Source organism: Megascapheus bottae, chromosome 3 (genome assembly GCF_031878675.1).
Source record: "Megascapheus bottae isolate mThoBot1 chromosome 3, mThoBot2.hap1, whole genome shotgun sequence".
NCBI classification, from domain to species: Eukaryota; Metazoa; Chordata; class Mammalia; order Rodentia; family Geomyidae; genus Megascapheus; species Megascapheus bottae.
The window spans coordinates 46,430,639-46,455,525 of NC_143511.1; the positions used below are offsets into that span (position 1 = coordinate 46,430,639).

The 24,887-nt window shown below is 35.9% G+C and overlaps 1 protein-coding gene and 1 long non-coding RNA gene across 9 annotated transcripts in view; one reads left to right on the plus strand and one right to left on the minus strand.

The window, feature by feature from the left end:
* Positions 1-24,887, minus strand: part of Bnc2 (basonuclin zinc finger protein 2) — a 414,469-nt gene that overhangs the window by 202,019 nt on the left and 187,563 nt on the right. The window lies entirely within an intron of this gene.
* LOC150065434 (uncharacterized) lies at positions 9,401-11,134 on the plus strand. Of its 2 annotated transcripts, none has more exons than XR_016534773.1 (3): positions 9,401-9,466; positions 10,065-10,148; positions 10,290-11,134. It is a non-coding gene; the product is annotated as an uncharacterized LOC150065434 (long non-coding RNA). The 2 variants fall into 2 exon arrangements; XR_016534774.1 differs by having other exon boundaries at positions 9,426-9,470.

Below are 24,887 nucleotides of genomic sequence, written 5' to 3' on the forward strand. Positions count from 1 at the left end.
ACTTCAGATGTTTTAAATGACTATAAGCTTAACTAAAGGCAGAAGATAGGCATCTTTCAATAAGTATCATTAGTATCTTTATTTAATATCTATATTCAAAATATTTTACATAGGTACAATCCTAAAACTACCCAAATGCAAAAACAATGACAAAAGATAATTGACTATGTCCTGAACTTTAAATGGTTTGAACACAGATACAAAAATTTAACTTACACAAAAACATGTCTATTTTGTCTGACTTAACTTGTGTAAAAATACATTTAGTAAAATATTAATATGTATCACATGCTGTTGAATTTGTTTCAGAATAATCTCATACTAATCTCATTTTTCCTACCCTCAAATTTATTTCACAGAGCCTGAACCATTAGTCAAGTCAGATAAGAAGGTTTTGGACAGTTTTTTTTCTGTTCTAAATATTTTAAATGCAGCAGTTTGAGTTATCCCAGCAATTTCAGTCACATCAGACACCTCTTAATGCAGGAAAAATGATGTTCCATCATGGAGGTCTCACGCAAGTCTCTACTGTAACTGTTGGTGATGAAAATAAAAGTGAGTTAGAATAGCTCCACACTTCCTTCCTAGTCAATCAATGCCTGACAGCACCAGTTCCTTCAGCCATGTACTTCAGCGATGATGGATCAATAACTGTGGTTTAACAACAGGGAGCCACCAATCATTATACGAATGATTAAAAGGGGTCACACACACACACACACACACACACACCCCTCTGCAGACAGAGTAGGCCATGAGATCAGAATATTTGCCACATTATGTTTCATACTACAGAAGTTCAGGTGAAAGGGGAGGAAATCAGGAGAGGGAAAACTATTAAGGAACAACAAAAAGGAAGTATTTTGGATCCTTCATGGATGAGTTTTCAGCCACTGTTGTCTTAAGACACTAATTCTCTAACTTCATCATAATAAAGTTTAATAAATACAAAAAAGGATAAGGGTACTATATTAACATCACTTAGAATTTACACACACACACACACACACACACACACACACACCACACACACACACACACACCCTACCTACCTGGAATGTAAACCTTCACATACTAGCTCAGAAATCTCTGCTTCCCTGAATGCCTTTTATCTAACTATATTAAAATTTCTACTTAGCCATTTATATGAAAACTCTAAAAGACCTTAAAAGAGGATTGTTTCATCCTAGCATAAACAAAATTCTTGGCATAAAATAGATGCTAACTACTACTGATAAATTAACAAATCCAAACTACAAAAGAAACCTAATCTCTTTTTAAGTTATGATGTAACTTCATATACGTATTACAGGTTACCACCTTGAATTAATTATAAGAAAAAGTACTACAAATTATCAAATTAAATTAATTCTCTTTGAGAAGAGGCATCCTCATCACTATCCTGTCATTTTTTTAATTTGCATTGAACAGTGATAAGGAATCCTCCCTGAAATATACTCAGACAATACATGAAGCATATGTTGACCAGTGATTGGAGGGACCATTCCCTCCAATTTGTTCTAGAAGCTGTGGATACACTGACCTCTGATTGTCATGAACATGTAAAAACTTGACAACTACATGCAATTACAAAGTGTTTAGAAAAAGGTACAAATAGAACAGGATATTTAAGGACACTGTTGCTTACCAGAAAAACTTGGGAATGTTTGGGTATCTTTTTACTTTGGTAGCTATGAGTAGAAGCCACAGTAGCTGCTAAATGTCTTACTGTGTCCCACACCAAAAGAATTACTAAACACAAAATGCTAATAGATCAAAGGTTGAGAAAACCTGGTACAGACTGCTCAAGAAAAAGGGGGAATGGTTAACTCTATCCAAAGAAAATTAGCAAAAAAAAGGACCACAGTTAGAAAAAAGAAAAACATAACAAAACTGTCAAAAGTGGGAAAAGAAAAGCCACTGGGACAGATCAAGAGGAAGAGCTATGCATCTCATCCAGTTACCAGATTGGGGAGTGGAAAGGTCACAAGTAACAAGGCAGTCAGGAGCAGTCATACATCTTTGTAACTCCAGCTACTTGGGAGACTGAGGAAAGAAGAAACCCAGGGAAGACTCTGCCTATCTCAAAATGTTTAAAAGGCTAGGGGTGTCACTCAAAGTGTGTGTGTGTGTGTGTGTGTGTGTGTGTGTGTGTGTGTGCACGTGTGTGTGCGTGCATGTGTATGTGTGTATGTGCCTGTGTGTCTGTGTGCCTGTGTGTGTTTAAGTCCCAATGACTATATTTACATGTTAAATTACACTGGAGGCAGTGGCAGAAAGATTCTAAACAATATTAAAAGTGGAGCTTAAAAATCGAGATATTAGGACCAGGAGTTTGACTTATTGGTAGAGTACTTGCCTAGCATGCACAAAGACCTGGGTTCGATTCCTCAGTACCATATACATAGAAAAAGCCATAAGTGATGCTGTGGCTCAAGTGGAGCTCTAGCCTTGAGGAAAGCCCAAGGACAGTGCTCAAGCCCTGATTTCAAGTCCCAGGACTGACAGAAAAAATCAAGATGATTGGGAGGGATTAGGGAGAAGGAAAGTGGGAGAAAAACATGGGGAAAGGTATCAGTGTTCAAGAAGTAACATATCCACCACCTGACGAATGTTAATTGTAGCCCCTCTAAACATCAGCCTGACAATAAAATGCAATAAAAAAGAAAGGAGTCTTTCCCCCGACTCTGTTTGCCCACATCTATTAAAGTTTAATTGACATATAAAAAGGCACATAATTTATGTTTGCAATTTGATGAGTTTTTGATATATGTGTATATATGTATATATGCACATTGCACATCACACACACACACGCACACACACACACACACACACACACACACAGATTCATCTATCCATCTATCCCACCATATGCCCACTACTGCCACATGTTTATGTTTCCCTGTATTTCTTTTTTTTTTTTTTTTACTGTTTTGTTTTGTGATGAACGCTTACCAGGAGAACTAGAGCATTTACTGATAGCAACAGGCACTATGAGACAAGAGAAGACATTTTGTATAGTTGTAAATTTATAACCACTGAGCAATCTCATTATAATTAGAGTCATTATTTACAAGATTGGGAGCACTGAGACTACAGAATAAAGAACCAAGAAACAGCAGAGGTCAGTTGCCATTTTGAAATGGGAATGGCAGTATTTTCTTGGGAGAGAAAAGAAAATAGAAGGGATTTGCATTTCCAGTCTGATAGATATCAGATAGGCAATGATGCCATTAACATGTATAACAAAAAGTCTGGCTTTGAAGAAACTATTTGGTTAATTACCAGAAAATAATCAAGAAGTTAAGGTATTGGGAATGAGTATAATTGCCCAACACGTACAGGGAAAAAAAGCCAAGTATGGAGTATCTGGGAAAGAGTTATGTTTAGAAGAGCACATAAAAACATAAATTACCAAACAAGCAATCTAAAAAGATGTATAGAATTGGAAGAACAAAATATCAGAAAATGTAAACACTTGAAAGAGGAACAAAAGTAACCAGCAACATCAAATGTCATGGAGGAGGGGAAAAAAACCCTAGGGCACAGAGAACTGCTTCTGCAAGATATGTGAGATGAGGTCAGCTCTCCAGAGCCTTGTGGCAAGGAGCAGAAACTAGACTGCAGGAGGCTAAGGCACACATAGGATGAAAGGAAGCAGACATTCTAATATGTTCTTCTTCCTAAAGATGGAGGAACATTTAGAAATGACAGAAAGAGGAAGAGGTTGACAGTGGGAACGCAGGTGTGACCTGGCCCTAAATAGGCTACAAGGTATATGCTTAAACCAGAAAGAGGCTGGGTTACCTTATATTTATAATCAGAAATTGCCAGAGATAAAACTGAAAACTTGATCAATGTATAACCCCTAAAGATGTCAAAAGGCTATTCACAACATTTTACATACATAAATACAAACATCGGGAAATATTGTGGTATATCAGTGCTTTCATAGTTGGACTTACAAATCTTATCAACTAAAACACAATTTGGGAGCTACAATAGATAGGAATATGTAGGTATTCTTATATTAGGGAAGTTGTGGTTACAGATGCTTTTGTAAATCTATGTTTTTCCAAATTATATGTGTGTTACCTAATGTAACAAAATATTTTAATACATGTAACTACCCCTAGGAAAGAAAAACAAGAGTCCAATGACAAATCAGTATTTCTGCAGCATGAGTAAAGATAACAACTAGAAGATCGGTAATATGGGTTGTTCAACTATACTACAACAAAATGCTAAGTACTTGTGTTCTTAATTGTTCTTTTAGCAATTATTTCAAAGTATAGAAAAGGAAATTAGCTATAAGGCAAGAAGTAACCTAGTGTATTTTGGTGAATTTTTCTAAATGTCAATGTGAAACTGAACTGGGCCAACTCTGTTTATACTAACTAAAACTAAAACAAAAATTAGCTTGGCTAAATGCTTGTTTTTTTTTGTTGTTTCTGTTATTGTTGTTGCTTTTTGTTTTTACTATGAACAGCTCCCATATTATTCAGGATTTTGTGGGGTTTCTCTCCCTTTCTTAATCTTTCCTTTCTTTCCTCTCCCTCTCCCTCCTTCTCCCTTTCCCTCTCTCCCTCCCTCCCCCTCCAAGTGGACTAAGCCACAATTAGAGGGAACAATTCCAACGTCAAATTCTTAGCAATTCCCTTATCCTCCCCAATTCTGGGAAAGATCACAGGTCTTACAAGTATGTGCCCAACCCTTTTCCTCCCCAGCACCAACAAACAACTTGGTCTGTCCCTAAAGGAAAGGCTGCACTTTGCCACAAGTGATTCACTAGTTATTCTAGAGCAGACAATTCAAGTAACAAATAGCCAGCACCGTGGCCTTTTCACTCTGATGTCAAGAGCACTCTTTTTTATTTCTTTAAGTTGCCTACTCACCCGAACCCCATGTCTTATACATTTTTCCTTGAAAGAATTTGACAGTTATTGAAGGACACCTGACTTACTAACTTGGCAACATCCTGGTAACTGTGTGTATTGTCATAAAATAATCAACTAGGTATCAGAAGAATAGATTAAGCCAATAGATAAACTATTGTTTCTTACAGTTGACTCTTTATTAAAATGTGACTAAACTTGAGCTGGAGTAGATACAGACTGTTACAGAACACATTCAGCAAGTACTAGTTTAATGATGGGACGGAAGGTAGAAGATAGGATAGATGGCACATTCATTTTATTCAGACCTAACTGTATTCTAGTCAGATCCCCCTATACTACTGTTCCAAAAGACTGTTCTTTTTATAGCCCTCTTTTAAGATTTCAAAATCATGATTACAGTTAACTATAATGTTTCTTAAAATCACAAATTTAGGGCCAGGAGTATGGCCTAGTGGTAGAAGTAGGAGAGTGCTCACCTAGCATGCAGAAAGATCTAGCATGGTTCAATTCCTCAGCACCACATAAATTAAAAAAAAAAAAAGTTGGAAATGTTGTTGTGTCTCAAGTGGTAGAGTTCTAGCCATGAGAAAGCCCAAGGACAGTGCTCAGGCCCTGAGTTCAAGCCCCAAGACTGGCAGAAAAAAAAAATCAACAAGTTTGGCTAAACACTGGAGTTGGCTGTACTCATAGCTACTCCCCTTACTTGCCATTATTCTCTTGTTCTGCTTCCTTTTTCTTCATATATTCCATGGCTACTTTTCCTATTAAAGTTTATTTATTTTCTCCACTAATCTCCAGGAAAAACAAACATCATCAAACTTACCACTCTACCCTTAGCAACCAAAAAGGGCTTATAAATTATATGCTCTATCAACAGTATGCCCAATTTATATGTGTTAAATGAATACAACCAAATCATGTCCTACACATAACTTTATAAATCTATTATGTTGTCTATTATCATCACACTGAGGACCTCCCTGATTAGTTATTCCCAAAAGATCAGGAAACATAGCACTCTGCTGATGATGCTTCCCTTGCCTGAAATCCCTTGATCTACCCCTAGCAAACCCAACATTTTCTAACTCTCTGGGACCCGTTCAAATAGTGATTCCTTTCTAACCTTACTGCCCACTATTCATTCCTTATCATTTGTTAAAACATATTTTACCTGTAGTCCCTGTAATCTTAATACATAACACTATTTTACTACTTAGTACTCTGTACAACTTCCCTATTCCTATGCATTTTTCCTACCACTTAGCCGATATATTTAACAAAATATGTATTAGCATAGACAACAGACAGCAAAACTCTTTGGATAAGAGCAAAAGAAAAAGGTGGGAGAAGTGGGATAGGGTTTGGAAATCCAAAAAATGTGCCAGGTACTATGTTGGCTATATTTGGTCCCTTGTTTCTTAAATACTGTGAAAGGAAAACACAATTAATTCTCATTTAAAGGTGAGAAAACTGAGGCTCAGGAAATGTAGATAACTTTTGTAACTGAACTTGTTTTTTCCTCATTCATAGAGAGAGGGGGAAAAAGAAAATATCACCAGATGATTCTAAGGCAGTATGAGTTGGAAACTAACTTCTACAGTGTAGTGTATAGGTCAGTTATTAGCAAATTATATGGTGCTACATTAGTTCCTCAGAAATGCACAGATCTAACTGAGACTAAAGTCCTTTGTCTCACAATTTCAGAGGCTTCTTAGTGTTTAGGTTCAGGGTTACCAGTTCTTTTCCTATACTTGGAAATTCCCTCAGTCACAGTCACAATGTATTCCAATTGTTTTTGACATGTATAAACAGCCAGGAGTTTCTCATCATCTTGTCTATTTTTGACGGTGTGTGTGTGTGAGAGAGAGAGAGAGAGAGAGAGAGAGAGAGAGAGAGAGAGAGAGAGAGAGAGAGAGAGAGAGAGAGAGAGAGAGGGAGGAGAGAGATGGAGAGTGAGGGAGGGAGGGAGGGAGGGAGAGAAAGTGAGTTACAGAGAAAGATGAGTTTCAAGTGCTTCAAATGCATAAGTAAATATTTAAGAAAAATTATTTATAAATGTGCAGTACAGATTTCAACATTAACATAATTTTTTAAACTAACTTAACTCCTTAGCTTCCCAAACAAGATAGCAGTGTCTAAGTTCTGAGTTGCAGAAGAACCACACTAACAATCATCTTTAAGAAAGAACAATGGGTGGGATTTTGGCCTAGTAGTAGAGTGCTTGCCTAGCATGCAAGAAGACCCGGGTTCAATTCCTCAATACCACATACATAGAAAAAAGCCGAAGTGGTGCTGAGGTTCAAGTGGTAGAGCTCTAGCCTTGAAAAGTCCAAGGACAGTGCTCAGGCCCTGAGCTCAAGCCCAACACTGGCAAAAAAGAAGAAGGAAGAAGGAGAAGAAAAGAATGGAGGATTAGGCTCTTACAAAGTGACAGAAATTTAGTTAACCATTTAAAAATACCTTTCTCTTTAACCTATTAACCTCTCAGTAGTTTTCCATGGGGAAAAACACATTTATTCATATATATAGTATATTAAAATGGATTATTTTGGCACTTTACATTGTGGATTTGTGATGTACTCTAGAGCATATAGTTCAAAACAGAATGCATTAAAAGCCTACAAAGTAAACAACAACAAGACTCAATTTTATCTTACACTAATGAGATCACATCTCTAATATTTTACTTAAATTCTTGAAGGCATACCTTTAAAGAAGTATTAGTTGCAATGGGATAGAGACAGAGTTCACTGATCAGATTTCTCTTTATCACAGTATAGAAAAATATCCATTTTTTTAAAAAAAGGATATTGTTTGGCTTCATATCAGGGAAAACCGCTCCCTTCTTTAGATATACTATCATAAGATTAATGAATCAATGACATTTATTCTTATATCCAATAACTTCTAAAGTCACTGCTATTGTCAGTCAGTCCATCCAAATAGTGGGGATATAACAGGAAAACTCATGATCTATCCTCACAGAAGTTGAAGCCCACTCTAGTAACATCCCAATCATGTTTCATTACAAACGAGACGAATCTGCCAAACACATCAAGCAAAGTAATCAATCACACAGAAACAGACCCTTGACAAAAATCTCAGTGATCCACAGACAACATGCAATTCTGAACTACTGTTAACATAGGTTCTAAGTCACCAACAGAGTTGTTACCAATTCTAGCTATGCCTCTACATTATACTAACAGAAATGAGCTACAAGATCACTACTATTTGATGTTCTTTATATTAATGCTCATAGCACATCTGCTTAAAATTGTCTTTCAATTACTTGCTCTAGGTTGAGTACACATAGTTATTTATAGTATTTCAATAATGTCAAAAAGAGTGATCCTGCCTTTAAAGTCAATATATTTGCTGGGATATACCTAATCTACTGAACAAAACTTTAAAATACAGAGTAGTTTGAATATCATTTTTTTTATTTTGTAAGAGTAAAATTGAAAGAAGACAGTTATAAAACCAGAATTTTCAAATTGTTTTTTGGTTTTCTTTTAGTCTTTGTGTCCATCCTGGGACTTGAACTCAACGATTAGGCACTGTCCTTGAGCTTTTACTGCTCAAGTCTAGCCAGGAGAGTTTATTCCTAGAACAAAAGAACATGTTTAAGCCATGTTGGGGCATAATCCCAGATAGTTTGGGAAGTAAAAGGTACTCATGAGTTTGAGGCCAGCCTGGGAAACTTTGAGTGAGACTACCTAATAGAATTCCCTACTAAAGTTGCTTATAGCCTGATCTAGTCTGGTACTGGATATAGAACCTTTCAGCAGGCAATATGTGAAAATGACAGAAAAAGGATAGCAGGGTAAATAGTAGCATTTACCTGATCCAGTTATATGACTAACTGCCTTTGTTTTAATAAGCAATTTCCGGTTTCAGTAAATGTCACATTAAACCTATACCGGAACTTGCCTAGAGTTTAGCTATAAAGGTCAGATACATTAATTGTGTAGTCCAAACTAGGGAAGAAGGCAATCACATGTTAAGAAAGGTCTAATGCAACTAGCTAGCACTGGAGATCTGAAGTCTACAGTGAACCTTCCATTGATACATAACTCCATGCTCTCTCCTACTTCTAATAAGTAAACCTTCATTCTTCCTCTATCCCAATGAAAATGGAAATACCATTAAAAGAAAATCACAAACAGGACTCTTGAAGTCAATATTTATTGCAAACACTGAGCCCAATGTAAGGTGCTCCTTGTCATTCACTTGTGTGTACTTCAGAGACCCCAAGGATTACCTCCCTGACATGTCAGACCTCCCTCAGCTGGCATCTGCCTCTGTTGTCGATCATTAGCATGGTAAGTCTTCCCCAATGCTGTACTTTGCGCAGAATGCCCATGAGTCTAACAGTCTTTCCATGTGAAACTTCATTCAAACAGAACACTGTGTCTAGTAAAGTTCTACTACATTTACTTCAAATGGCAGCCTTCTGAGCTCACAATTCAACCAAAGTTTTATGCAGGGACGCTGTCCTGACTACAAGGAACAATCAAGAGAATCTGGCCCTGTAGGAAGCACTTGTACCTTGATGACTTCTTGTGGGTAAAAATTCCTCAGTACCACATACATAGAAAAAAGCCAGAAGTGGTGCTGTGGCTGAAGTGGTAGAGCTCTAGCCTTGAGAAAGCCCAAAGACAGAGCTAAGGCCCTGAGCCCAAGCCTAGTACTAGCAGGAAAAAAAAAGTCCCAGAAATTGCTTGCAGCCTGATCTAGTCTGATACGGGATACATAAATTTACTAGGAAGTAATTCATGAAAATGGCAGAAAAAGGATAGCAGGATACATACCATCTTCTTCAAGATGTAATGAAAAGTCATACAGTAAGGAAAAGCATTTTGCTGAGTTTGTGTGTATGATTTTGCTCACTATCTCACTTGAGATGAATCTCTGGCCTTTTTGCTTTTATTTTACTTTTGTCTCTGAAAAGGTAGAGTGTCACTGACTGTTCCCAGGCTGGCCTCAAACTCATGATCTTTTACTCATGATTCCAAGTAATATGGGATTACAGTCATGCTCCACCACAACCCAACCTGAACAGTTTTTTTTTTAGTTCTAGGAATAAACTCCCATTTAAAACTTAAATTCTTTCAGCCTTAATAACCACCTTGTGTGATTTTTTTATTTTTTAAAAATCAGAAGAAAACAACTCAAAGTACTTGGGAATGTGCTTAACTCAGATCCTAAGGTCAACTCTGCTTATATCTTTTCTCCATCTGTAAGGTAAGTTACATAGACAAAGCCTGTGTGTGTGTGTGTGTGCACATATGTGTATGTGTAGTTTGAGAGCCCTGCACATAAAACAAGCACTCTACTGCTGAGCTACACCCCAATCCAACATTCATTTTCCTATTCCTTCCTCAGGTATCTACTCAGAATCTATGTAGCCATTATATTATGTGCTAGAGGGACACAAATGACGCACAGCCATGAATCAAAGCACAATGACAGCCTAGCCACAAGTTGCAGAAGTAAAGTAAGAAAACAAATGTAATAGTGTGGTTGAAAGAGGTATACAGGCATCTACCAAGGCTCTGGGAATGAGAGGACCAAGAAACATGGGCCAGGCAAATGAGGTTATGAGGGAGCTCCTACAGAGAAGTAGCTGAGCGGAGTGGTGAACAAGGTATACATATTCAGACCATCCTACAAGTGGCTTGTACAAATTCCAGTATAAATCCTACATTGCCAACTAATAATTCTATATCAGTGTCACTTTCTATGAATGTGAAAAGTGAAATGCACACAATGCAATGTTTCATCTATATGCATGAAGTGCTCGTGCTGATGAACCAAAAGAAATCTTCGCATATCACAGCAGTGACAGAAACAAAAATGGCAACAACTAGTACAAAATGGTCTCACAGCATCTTGAGGCGAAGCATTCCTTATCATCTAATCTTATTGTTTGAAACTATTTTGTTATAATGCTGGACAATTTATTTACTACTTGTCTGAAATCTTAACTCTAAGAATAATTTAGAGATATAAAAAGACTGTGTGACACTGCTATCTCTTGTCCTCTAAATTCTTCATAAGAATTGTAGCTGAAAGTTTTCAAGTTTTATTTTTTGAATTCATTTGATTTTTTAATCCAATCTAAAAACATCTTTATATACATAGACTTCCTACCTGTTGATCTCTCCTAAGGAATTCCTCACCAAATGGAAAAGTACAAACCATACTGATTAATTTTTAGCCCCATTATAACAAAGACTTTAAGAGTTAAAAAATAAAGGAATTGCTTTTAATTAACATGCATTTTAAAATTTACTGGTTTGTCATTATGCTATTTCAAAGAATATCTGCATTCATTTGTAAAAGGAACAGTAGTTTATATAGCTGACAATTGCTTTGAAAATGTTATTTCTTATATGAAATCTCAATTTCTTTTTCAATAAATAGGAAGTCATGTGGTTTTTAGTATATTTTCCTGGAAAATAAATTTTTCCTATGAAGTTCTATCTTCTAACGTACTTTCCTCCAGAGCTATACTTTGCCAGAGGGCATCTCTATCTATCTGTTTTTAGTCTCATCTTCAATTCTGTTTTCTTCACTCCAGAAATTTTGACAATCTCTTGATCTATGCCATCTTTGTTGTAAATGCTCTCTACTATAACTCTACATTATTTTATTTTTCTCAAGATCATGAATCCTTCAATAAAACTAGCAGTTTTATCAAATATGTTTAATATTTGATAAAAACATATGTGCAAGATCACTAATCAATACATTAAATGATCTGAATACAATACTGCAACCAACAACAATAAAGAACATTTAAGCTGGCTTCACAATTAAGAAAAAGCATCTTTCAAACAACTATAAGATAACTTCATTACTGAACTTACTGGATGATATTGTAGCTAAACACTTCAGCACACATCTAGCTAATCTAGTATGCTTTTATGATAGCCAAACATGATAACTTAATAGCAAATTTATCAGTATAGCTCTGGGTATAAAATATAAAATCTACACTAATCTCAAAGATACACTCACACATATTATTGAAGTAATTACTCCTCAAAAAAAATCTTCAGCAAGGCTGAGCACAGTAGCTCACACCTGTAATTCTACTCAGGAGGCTGAGATCTGAGGATCAGGGTTCAAAGCCAGCCTGAGCACTAAAGACCAGGAGACTCTTATCTCCAATTAATTCCTAGAAAACAGGATGTGGGGCTGTGGCTCAAGGGGTAGGGCAGTAGCCTTGGGCTGAAGAGCTCAGGGACAGCGCACAGGCCCAGAGTTCAAGTCCCATGACCCACAATAATAATAATAATGATGATGATAATAATAATCAGCAAATGACAATGTGTTTTACCTAATTGTAATCAGCTTTAGTCAGTCTGGAAGTTTACCTGCTCGAATTTTTCTTTTTCCTTTTGACTTTTTTTTTCTGCTTCAATTTACAGTTATACATTTCGTATAGAAGAAGTGGCACTGTGGCTCAAGGGGTAGGGCGGTAGCCTTGAGCTTAAGAGCTCAGGGACAGCGCCCAGGCCCAGAGTTCAAGCCCCATGACTGACAAAAAAAAATTCGTATAGATACATATATGTTGAAATATTTATGAACTAGTACTCTGGCAATGTTTTACTCTGAAAGCTTTTAAGTCAGCAAGAAACCCTGTAGATTTTCTATTTTTATTAAAGAAGTAAATGCTATCTAGGTATGGTAGTGCATGCTTATAACCCAGAAATTCAAGGTTAAGGCAAGAGAATCATAACTTTGACGACAGCACTGGCTATACAGCAAGAACCTAACTTAAACACAAAATGAAAACAAACAAACAAAAAGGAACTAAATGCTACTTTCATAGAGGCACATATTTCATACATAACACACATACACAATGCACATGAATTCATGTTATGAAACGGCTGTCATCAGAATACATGCTTTGGGTGTTTACACAGCAATGGTAATGAGATATGATGATCTACCTTCTTTAGCCAAATCTTCCTTTGTAATAATAGCATCCATTTATTTAACAGCTAACCAACATTTGGAGAGCTGTCTATGTTTATTTAAGAAGTTTTTCCCTTCGCAAACCTAACGGGCCTGTACAAGAATAAAATCCACAATCAGGCTCTTGTTGGTTTCCTGCTCAAGTCAACTGAGATATGCAAAACAAACAACTGAAGTATTGTTACTGGACAAGATAATCAACACTGTGGTTAACTGAAAATTAACAGCAGGACTCTCTATTTCATGCCAAATGTAGTCAAGTGTAGTCATCTGATGTACTCATCCTCAACAGCCCAAGAGAGTCCATTACTAATAATTCGTTCAGAATGTAAGAATTGTCTGAGCAAACAATATTTTCAGCTTCTTGAAGACATAATTACATAAAATGAGATAGTCTTTACAATGCTTTGATTTATCACTAACATATATTATTTATTACTTAGAGATAACTAAGCAAAAAACACTTAGAAAACAAATCTACTAGATTCTTAATTTTGGAGAACAGCTATGAAAATGAATGTGTCAAGCTTATACAAACAAAAGGCAGTAAGGGTTGTTTGTTTTCATTTGTCTGGAGAAGTTGAACAGAATACTACTCTGGACAGTAGAAAATGCGCATTACACATTTGCCTTCAAGGAGAATGGCTTTTAGTTGAACTTTAGCTTTGTTAGCCACAAAAAACAAAAACACTGTATATTCAAACACTTGACAAAAACTTTGAGAAGACATACATGAAAATAAAAGACTAGGTTGTAATCACATTTTGTCCTTATAACACTATAGGCCCCACTTCACTATCCATGAGGTGTGAGGGTACTGGCCCATATGATCTCAGGGTTTACTAGTATAGAAGTGGATACTCTGCTTCCAAAGTGGAGAGGAGTGGGGATCAACATATTTAACCATCTCAAATATACTTCAAACCACTTTAAAACTATGTAAGCTATGATTAGTTCAATGACTAGGCCCATACTGAAATCACATCTTGAAACATTACTGTAACTATTATTGTGGAATTTATTTTCTGATTTGATATACTGAGTTCTTTCCTTGTGTCTCTATACCCATAGATGTATAATATAGGTCTGCTGTATTCTTTTGAAGGAAAAATTGGCACAGTGGTTGCTGTTAGAATAAGTGTGTAATCTCTTTGACTTTCTCTTGTTGGGCAAACTGCCCAGTGAATATCATTTTTTAGAGCTACAAATATGGTTTTAATAGATTCACAGATTTTTAAATTATTAGAATTCAAAGCACATCTCTCTCAGGGTGAGCAAATAATTCACAACAATCCATGTAGATGCAAAGGAGATGACAATAGATCAATCTGCATATGAGTACATTGACACAGTAGGTTACTGCCCTTCCCTCTCCACATCCTCGCCCAAATAGACACACAATTTTCACGTGGAGAAAAATGCCCGTCTAGGGGAGTTCAAATAAGCCATAATACTCACTTTGGGGACTGAGAAAGACTTACTGTAAATCAGCCACTCAGAAACCACATTTGACATATTTTGGTTATAATGTAACTATAAGTTGCATAATAATGTACATATTGATTGGACCTTGGGATTATAATGGAAAGCAATTGCCATACATTGAAAGTGACCAACCACAAAATACAAAATTGTTCCTGAAGAGCCCACAAAGGGAATCATTTTCCTTACAATGTAAAACCCCTTATCCCCTACATGGTGTGCTCTAACATACCTTTAAAGGGTGCATTTTGCCCTAAAGGTGCTGAAGTATCTTGACTTCAAATCATCCAACTGTCCATGTCCCTCAGGACAAGAGAAAGTTATTGCAGAGTAAGAGAAAATGGAATTTAAAAAAATACAAGTTGTAATGTTGCTTCTAATCAGAGCAAAAGTGCAATGCAGAACATCTCACTGGGTAACAGCTGCCAATTGGTTTAACATATTTTTTCAGCTACAAAAGCATATTAAAAACTGCCTCTCTGTTGTTTCCCTACCTGACTTTAATATTAAAAAAATAATAATGTATGGAAAACTATAGCATATTTAATACTAAGCTATTCATTGCATTTGCAATCCGTCCTTTCTGTCTACCTGTCCAAACAAGAACTACTTCTCATTATAAAGTATTAGTTCGATAAGGTGCTTACAAAAAGCAAAGACAAGGGGTTGGGATTTTGGCCTAGTGGTAGAGTGCTTGCCTAGAATGCACGAAGACCTGGGTTCAATTCCTCGGTACCACATACATAGAAAAAAAGCCAATGGTGCTGAGGCTCAAGTGGTATAACTTTAACCTTTAGAAAGTCCAAGGACAGTGCTCAGACCCTGAGCTCAAGCCCAGAATTGGCAAAAAAAAAAAAAAAGCAAAGACAAGAAAAAAAACTGTCATATAGGAGAGGAATAGAGAGAGAAAAAGAGAGTGAGTCTGTGAATTAGGCCTAGTTCATCCACTGAAGGAAGTAAAAACTGTTAGATACTTTACATCTTGGGGATGATAGGAACTTTGATGCATCTCCTCTGCATGATCCATGATAATAACCTTTTTAGTTGGACAATGACTCCAATAAAAATATGTAACCATATTAAGGTGAACACCTGTAATAATTGTGTGATTCAACTTCTGGTTACAAGCTGGTTAAGTAAAATGGATTCTTGTGTCAAGTACTAAAACGTGCATAATATTTCAATCCCCTGTAGATTCCTTTGAATTTCTCTTTACACCCTTTTCTACATTTTCATTTATCTATCATATACCATGGTTCAATGAAGTATTAATAATATTATTGGAGTTCTTGAGGCCAATTACAAGACTGCAGCTAAGATTTAGTTCTACTTGTGGAAACTTTAAAGCCAAATTACTTTATAGCAGAACTTCCTAAGAAACTTTTTAAGAAAAATAAAAGACTAGCTGAACAATTAGCCATATTTTCCCATCCAAAATCAAATACTTTGTAATGTAATGGGAATAATGTTTTATGTTTCTGTATGGATAAAACATGTTGATAATTAGGTCTATCAATGAAATCAGTAAGGCTAGATCTTTCTCATCCAAAAGACAAGGAAGAAGCTCATGAAGAAATTAAGTACATCAGCAAAGTTCTGAAGAATACCACAGGTAACCTAACTCCCAGGTAAGTCTTTACCATTAAGGCTTCTATGTGACAGATTCAGACTGTATCTCAGAGTTCATATTGGCTCTCAGTGTATGTATTACTGCCAGCTAGGAACTGGCTGAACAGTATCATAGTATTTCCTCAAAGCTCTTTGAAACCTGCTTCCCATGAAATCTGAAAGTTCCTTGTTCAGACCGAGTAGAGGAGAGTAGTTGGTCAACTCTTCAATCTGTTAGATAGTCCATATGCCTGGGCTCCAGTCAGTAGATAACCTTTATTTTAATACATGCTTGACAAGTACTGTCTTGAAAGGCTTCCAGGAAACAGACACAAATTCCATCAAATATACCTGCACAGTTTAACGATGATTGAAAATTCCAAGTTGCATAATCCAGAGGAGAGAAAAGTGTAACAGTGAAAAATGTATACGTACACATATTGTAAGATTGTCTTATGCCACCATGTTTTTCATTAAGCAAATTGAACAAATCATTCGTGGGTGACTGGTCTGAAATCTTTTAGTGGTTACTAGTTCACAAAACCACAGAACTAATACATATAGCTGCTAATAGGCTAGGATATTACTATGGCACTAATCACTATTATAACAGTAAGGTCTGTGACACTCCTGTGAAGATGAGATCAAAACTGTTTAAAATGTTATATCATCTAAGTATTTAACTTGTTATACTAAAACGTTTGATATCAATGATGTCCCATAAAGAAGGAAAATATGTTAAATAAAAAATAAAATCACAATAATGAGTTTTATAAAGTCACATTAATACTTACCCAATAGATGATCCTAAAAGGATATACTCGCTCTAACTACATTCTTCAATGAGACTGAACAGAACTAAGAACCAATTTCAATCATTAGACTTCATTCATGACATTTACCACTGTAATTTATATATTAAAGTATTGGATACCATTGTCAAATTCTATTCAAGCATAATAGAATGCCATGGAACAGTTAAAGCAATTTGAAAGCAAGGTCAATAATTCATACATCTTTAATTTCCCAAAAGCAAAGTCTTCCTTTGGTAATATAAAGAAACTAAATTCATAGATTGAAATGGGAAGTAGATAAATCAAAATAACTAAGAAAAATTTCTGACTCACATATTAAACAACTTCAACAATTCCTCTGCACATAAGTCTTTGCTTATGTACTCAGTTTCATGCAAAAGATTAAGAATGATCCTGTCTTTGTATATGTTACACATGGACTTATATGACTACTAGTTAAACAAAATTCCTTTGTACATGAAAGGAAAATACCTTTGTTCAAAAAAATCCCAAATGGTTTTTTTTGTTTTTTTGTTTTGTTTTGTTTTTGTTTTGCCAGTCGTGGGCTTGAGCTCAGGGCCTTAGCACTGTCCTTAGATTTTTCTCAAGGTTAGAGCTCTACCACTTGAGCCTCAGCACCATTTCTAGTTTTTCTTTTTTTTTTTTTCCTATGTGGTACCAAGGAATCAAACTCGGGTCTTCATGCATGCTAGGCAAGCACTCTACCACTAGGCCCAAATTCCGGCCCCCAAATGGTTTTATTTTTAAGTTAAAGTCTTTATTTGAAACCTACCAGCACAACACAGTATAGTTAGAAGACTGTGAGGAGCTCTTACAATAAACTCTGGAAGTTTTGAGAAAATGGTATCTGAACATAATTCTTCCTCCTGGGGTCAATAGGTAACTAATTCAAAAAAGAACAAAAAAATCTCAGGGGACAGACAGATTCAAAAACAAAACAAAACAAAACAACCTCTATATATAACTAAAAAGGAGGGTAGATTCTTGCTAATTAAAATTTCCAGTTCTTAGGCTCTTTTATATACACAAATCCAAGTCAAGAAAACTCTGCAGGATCAGACCTGTACCAAGAAAAAGTATACCATCATCACATTAATTGTATTATTACTTCATAATGCCAACCAGCCAGGTTTATACAGAAGAGATTAAATAACAAGATAATCTTATAAACAATGCTCATTTCATCAGTGTACTAAATAAGTTTGATTTATATCATTGACTGTCCTCTAATTAATTTATTCACCCACATGCTTTAATTTACACAGACAGACACCTACACTGGGGTATAGATAGCCATTTTTTAATGTCTTGAACTTTGAGCTGAGTTCATGTTTAGTCTTCTCAGTATTGCTAGCATTAGCTCCAACACGTCAAAACTGAAGTGACTGTTCAAATACTGCATTAATATTGAAGCACACAGAAAGAGAAGTATTTATCAAACTCTATCCTTATTTCTCCTTGTTAACATGTACACATTTAATTCCATTGGCATAGTTTTAACCAAATGCCAACTATACTGGCCAAAGTTCTGATGCTACCTCTTCTTACCAAAATATCTCAAAACCTTCTAGATACATACCTTTATCTCATTTCACAATATCAATTTTAAAACCCTGTATTTGCTTTAATAAAGTTTCTAGTGACTAAGAGGAAAAACAGGTAGCTATAATTTTTAAGTAAGATTTTTACCAAAGTGATGGATTGAATAAAAGTTTACACTATATCCCAGGATGCTGGTTTATAAAGCAAGTACCACCACCTGTTAGCATTTAGATGGAAAAATTTCCAGAAATGGAAGAAAACTCAATTCATCTTATTTTCTAAAGCCAGAAAGCTAAAATGACATCTCTGAATCTGAATCCATTAAAATTGTGCTATTGGTCACATCATAGCAATTTTAACAACACTTAGAACATTAACAAAAACCCAACATTGTACAAGATTATCTTGGCATGAGGATTACTTTAGTTATTTTACAACCATAGTTCCAGTGCGGAGATGAGAATGTCTGTTTACTTATTTAATCAGGCAAGCAAAAAGGTTTTGGTCTTTGACATAATTTTTTTATTTATGAATGTGACCAATGTTTATTTGTAAGACCTTACTACAATAACAGATGTCAGCCATATTAACTGGTTTTGATTATACACTCCTAGAGGGCAGAGACCCTATCTGTTTGGCTCCTTTTGTATAGAATACACAGTATCATACCCCAAAAGGCACTTAAAGATAGTTTACATTACAATGATTTCAAGGAGACTTAGGACTATTTCTGTGTTTTATGAAACTGTGCTAGCATTCACTGAACATTAAAAAGTAAAACTGTTTTTCGCATGTCTACAATAACACTTTTCTTTTGAAACAGAGATTATTTAGATAAGACTTTTTACTTCACAACGTTCAAGAGTTAACATTTGAACACCACTAACATAGAAAGAAAAAAAATGACTAACAAACTAAAAGTTGGAACCAAACATCCCATTCCTCAGCATTAATTCAGCACAGTTCACATATCAGGCAAAAAGCTCCAATGTTTCTAGGGGGAACCGGCTAACACTGTTACTATAATAGCTAGGTATGTAACCTCTATATGCATACACCTCATCCAGTTTTATTGAGGCATGACTTGTACTTGTATTTTTTTTTTGCCAGTCCTGTGGCTTGAACTCAGGGCCTGAGCATTATCCTTGGGCTTTCTCAAGGCTAGCACTCTACCACTTGAGCCACAGCACCACTTCTGGCTTTTTTTTTAATGTATGTGGGGTGCTGAGGAATCGAACCCAGGTCTTCGTGCATGCTAGGCAAGCACTCTTACCACTAGGCCAAACTCCCAGCCCCTGTACTTGTATTTTTTATGTTCACTTAGATCACTGAATACTGGGGAAAATTGAACTAAATAATTTTCCTGGATAAAAACATTACAACACTAATAAACAATGTTTTTAAAAATCTAAAGGAATGAAAAGTAACAAGAAACATCCTAAAGGCTTTGACACATTAAAAAATAGAGTGTTTTACTATTTAGTTGTCCTGGATCTTAAAATTATTTGTCTTGATTTCCAAATCTGTAAAAGGATATTAAATTCCATAATTCATATAATGTTTACTTTTAAAGTATTAAACTTCAAAAATTACTGAAAGTTAATATATCTATCACAAACTGAGGATACACTTTCTACTCAAATAAAAAGGCCTCATTTCATTTTGTACAAAGCAGGGGGACTTTGTATCCTAAATACACAGTATTCATCTTAACTAATTCCAACAAAATATTCAAACACAGCATCACTAGTTCTTATAAATAGGTGAAAAATATGGTTGCTTAAGAGATGTGCACTTATACAAACCCATGCAACACATGTGTACACATCATTTCATAAATACATAACTTACTATTCAATTTAAGAACTTAATTATTTCCCTTTGTTTCCCTTTCTTTCTTCTCTGAAGTTTCTATGGCAATGGCTTAAAAAGTTTATAAAGGTATGCATCTTACTCAATATATTGTATATTAATACTATAGTTTCCAATATGAATGGCTTAATTAGGTTGCTACTCTTAAATCTAGGTACCAATTTCTCAAAGAAACACTGATAACTGAAAATAATTCAGAATTAGTTAGGTTCCCAGGCTACTACAGCCAAAGTTTATTCAACCCATAATGTACCTGCAATCCATTAACTGAATGCCAGTTTAAGTGGAGAGTAAGTATAACAGTGGAAAAATGAAAGAAGCCATGAAAATATGTGGAAGTATACAGTTCATAATCCACGAATTTTTTAAAGGAAAAGAAATCTTATGCTCATGAAACATTTTTCACTATTTATTAACACAGTTCCAAAAGAAAAATTCACTTGCTAAATGTACTATAATTTTATTTGTTGCTGAACTACAAATGTATACAAAGCACAAACTGTTGATTTTGGGTACATTAATCTAGAAGTTGTCATGGTTTATTTTTTTGCTGTTTTAAGGTGAATAATATTTAAACTGTGAAATATATACATTTTTCTGGAGATTTTTTTCTCCTTTTTATCTGCTTGGCCATCTAAAAGGTAGCAAACATATCTATACAATATTAACAATGTATTCATTGTTAACTAGGCAGAGCATTATATACATAGACATTGTCTCCAACCCTTCCAACTATGCAACTAACACTGCAGATTCTCAAGTAGTTTTTTAATCTTACTTCATCCAGTTAAATAAAATTCAGGAAAAAGCATACACAGATATACTATCCTAACTACTGGTAATTCTGTTAAGATTTCGTGTAAATGTGAAGCCAGGAAACTCAAGTTCTTCCTATGTCAGAAAACAGAAGAGATGAGCACCTGAAGCCCCAAACTTCTGTCAGACTTACGCTAACAGTAATTTTATGAGGATTAAGAGAAAGAAATAACTCAATGAATATTCCACATTCTTTATACAAAAATATAACCTAAATTTCCTGTTTTATGAATAAAGTAACTGAGACTATAAATCCCAGTGATAGGAAAACTATGCCTATGAATGAAAACAGAATTGCAGATTACTTCTAGCTATGAAAGGTGGAAAATGAGAACAAGTTCTAAGAAGTAGTAGTACAAGGGACAAAAATGCTAAGTAAATAATGGCAGGAAAGGAAACGAGGCAATGGAGAAAGAAAAGAAGGAAACAGGGAAATATGTCTGGGAAAGGGGAAAAAACAAGGGATTATAGGAATAAAGGGAGATAAAATATTCACAGCAAAATAGCTCATGTCCAAGGCTTACCGGTGCTCCCACCCATTGCCTTGTTCTCTTGTTTTCTGACAACACGATCTCTGACTTTTTTCAAAAATGCCTTCTATACCTAAGCAATCTCATTTTACTTTCCTAACTCCCTGTTTATTTTTAAATTCAAGTTCAACTCTGAAAACTACAAAAAGAATGATTTTTAGTTTAGAAATATACTTTGGAACCTCTACACCATTGCTCAATTTAGTACAGAAAACCTCAGAGTTGCTCCGACATTCCAAACCTTAAAGTCTTTCCTTTCTAAATAAACGGAGACTGCCTCCTTCCATAGTGCTTGAAAATTACATTTGAAATCAGTATTTGCTGATTGTGCAAGACCTCCAAACAATGCTCATTTGATTGAGGAGTAATCCATCACGCAAGACAGTTGTTTTTAGTCACAAGAAAACAACATGAATGTGCCCAAAGTATCACTCTAAGACACGACCTCATTGGTCACTGGAGAGAAACATGTGTTATACATGGACAGAAAAGGCACCTGATCTGTTCAGAATCAGACCATACAGAAATGTTGTTGTGCCTTGACTCAGCCAGGCAAAGAACTCCCACTCACACCACCTTTATCTGGTGTGTGACTTGTTCTTTCTATCCACTTGCCCACCTACCCTTGCTGTGTGGCCCTAATCCACTGAATCTTTCTAAGTGCTTGTTGTAAGGATTGCTTTTATATAAAAACTCATTAAATAATATGCCACTTCCGATGTATTGATCCTACAAACTGCAACTCTGTGAAGTGGTTCAACACGATGTCATCACTGCACAGCAACTTGTTTCATTTACAGTATCTGTTTCACTTCTACTCATGAGCTCATATAATTCAATTTTTTTTAACTGCATACAGGCTGCTAGACACATGTGCATGGCAAATGGAATCTGAACTTAGCTTAACAGCCTCATTTATTCCTGATGGTTTAAATTATTTCATCACAATTAATGACACCCCCTCAGCTTCCTGTGCAGCGTTGCCAGATGTTCAGAGACCACAGAGCCACTCTCTTCTTTGACGGCTGGTGACAAGTCGTCCTCTGAAGGACATTCCCTAGGTGCGTAAGCTGGATGACACCTCCATTGCTTAGCACCTCTCTGCCTCCCAGAGTAACAGTGCTGAGGAATGTGCAGGAAGGCATGAGAAACCAGCAAATGCATGCATGAGGGCAAATTCAGAGGAACTTGGTTCCTGTCACAGGAGTTCCTAACCTTGTTATTTTGTGAAAGAGCACTTTTTCCCCACCTCCCCAACTACTAATATCCACAGTCCCTAGAGTCCCTAGGGTGGCATCATTTGTACAAGAATGTGAAGAACAACAATAGTATCAACTTTTCCAGAGAAGTTTTGGAAATTTGGGTGAATTTATTTTGAAGGGATGGCTATTGCATACACTTAACCCCCTCCATCTTTGTAGAGTAAACAGAACAGATCATTTCCATTTTATCCATGATTATCTCTATGGTATTCAAAAGACACTTTGAATGGCAACATACATTTTGGCAACTTGTGGTAAATAGCTTTATCTCACTTACTTAGGCATAGGAGGACTTACTCTTACCAGCGATACCAAAGGTTTCTGTTGTTCTTTTTCCTTATTTTTTTTCCTCTTGTTGTTAATTCATTAATTTTCTTTCAAAAATATATTGAAAAGCAGACTTTATACTTCCTCCTCTGATTCTAAAATGGGCAGAGTTATTTTTACCTTTCTGTCTTTATTAACAATTTTTCTCAATGCTGAAGTGCAAAAAATAAGCCATGAAAAATCTCATTTAAAATTCACATAAAATATAAATGTACTTAATCGTAGAAGATAAGAGAAATAAAGACACTAGCACTTTTATAATAAGAATTCAATTCTATGACTTTAATTTGGAAAACATTTTCATAAAGCTAGAGAACATGTGGCAGACATTTTATGGATTATTTTCTTATTTTTTTTAAGTTGATCTTACTCGGGGAATAAGGGGCCTTTTCGTTTGCCAAAAAGTGTAATAGGAAAACAGAAAGGCCACCTGTGTCAGCCCACCCTATAGTATGAACATGAGCTATAAGGGCACTTCGAAAAATATTTTCAAACTGAGATGAAAAAAATCAAGATCAATAGATTCTAAGCAGATGCAAAAGGCTTCTGTGCATGTTTGTAATTATGTCTGTGGCCTGCCCAGGCTAATTTCACATGCCTCCAAAACTCAGTGTACTTTCTCTTTTACAAGCTACTTATGATTAAAACTAGGGCCTCATACATATCAATTGTGACAAGAGATACAAATGGAGGGTAGAATATTCCAACCAAAGAAGATGTAGGTCCCCTACCCCCAGCCAGATGGCTTTTTAAGATCCTAAATAATTGCTGAATTTTACCAAACACTCCATGCTTAATATTTTGACAACTTTATATCAAAATTACTTAACTAGTAAGTCTGATAGAATGACAGTCACGTTTTATCAAAACTGAGGGGCTTGGAGGAAAGTGTGCTGGTGGCATGGCTGCAGAAAGACAATAGGAAAATCTCAGCACTCCTAGACTTACATAAAATTTTCCACAGATTGAAACTACAATGGATTCGTTCAATTACTCAGAGGTAGATAAGTAAAATAAACAACTAATTTCATACAGTGAAGTTGGAAGAGCATCATATGGACCTCATTCTGTTGTCTCCAAACACTTTATAGAATGGGGAAAGGGAACCGAATAAACTTTAAACTCTCATGTAGGGATGTATTGCTTGTGTGTCTCTGGCAGATGTGGAAAGGAGATGAAATGGGCAAGGGAGAATCAAATATCCCTTAGCTGCAGGTTTGCTGAGGGAAAGAACACTGCAAAGATCTCACATCTGGCAATCATTTGTCAATAGCTGGAAAGAGAACGGCAGGAAACTTTCTGGCTCTTGGAGAAGATGAAAAGACAAAAACCATGTCTCTCTCTCTCTCTCTCTCTCTCTCTCTCTCTCTCTCTCTCTCTCTCTCTCTCTCTCTCTCTCTCTCCCTCCCTCCCTCCCTCCCCCCCCCCCCCCCTCCCTCCCTCCCTCCCTCCCTCCCTCCCTCTCTCTCTCTCTCTCTCTCTCTCTCTCTCTCTCTCCCCCCCACACCCACTCTCCCTCTCTCTTCCTCTCTTTCAGTGTGTCTGCAATAGTACAATGACTATTACATTTATTCTCTACCCTACCCCCCACAAATTTAATGATCTTCTGATATACTCTACTCCATGGTCAAAAGCATGCAGTCACTTGACTTGCTAAAGCTGCAGTATCTGTACATTTTTCAAATAAACCCCAGGGCTGATGTTAGAAAATCAAAATCAGTCAAGCATAGACCGCCTGGT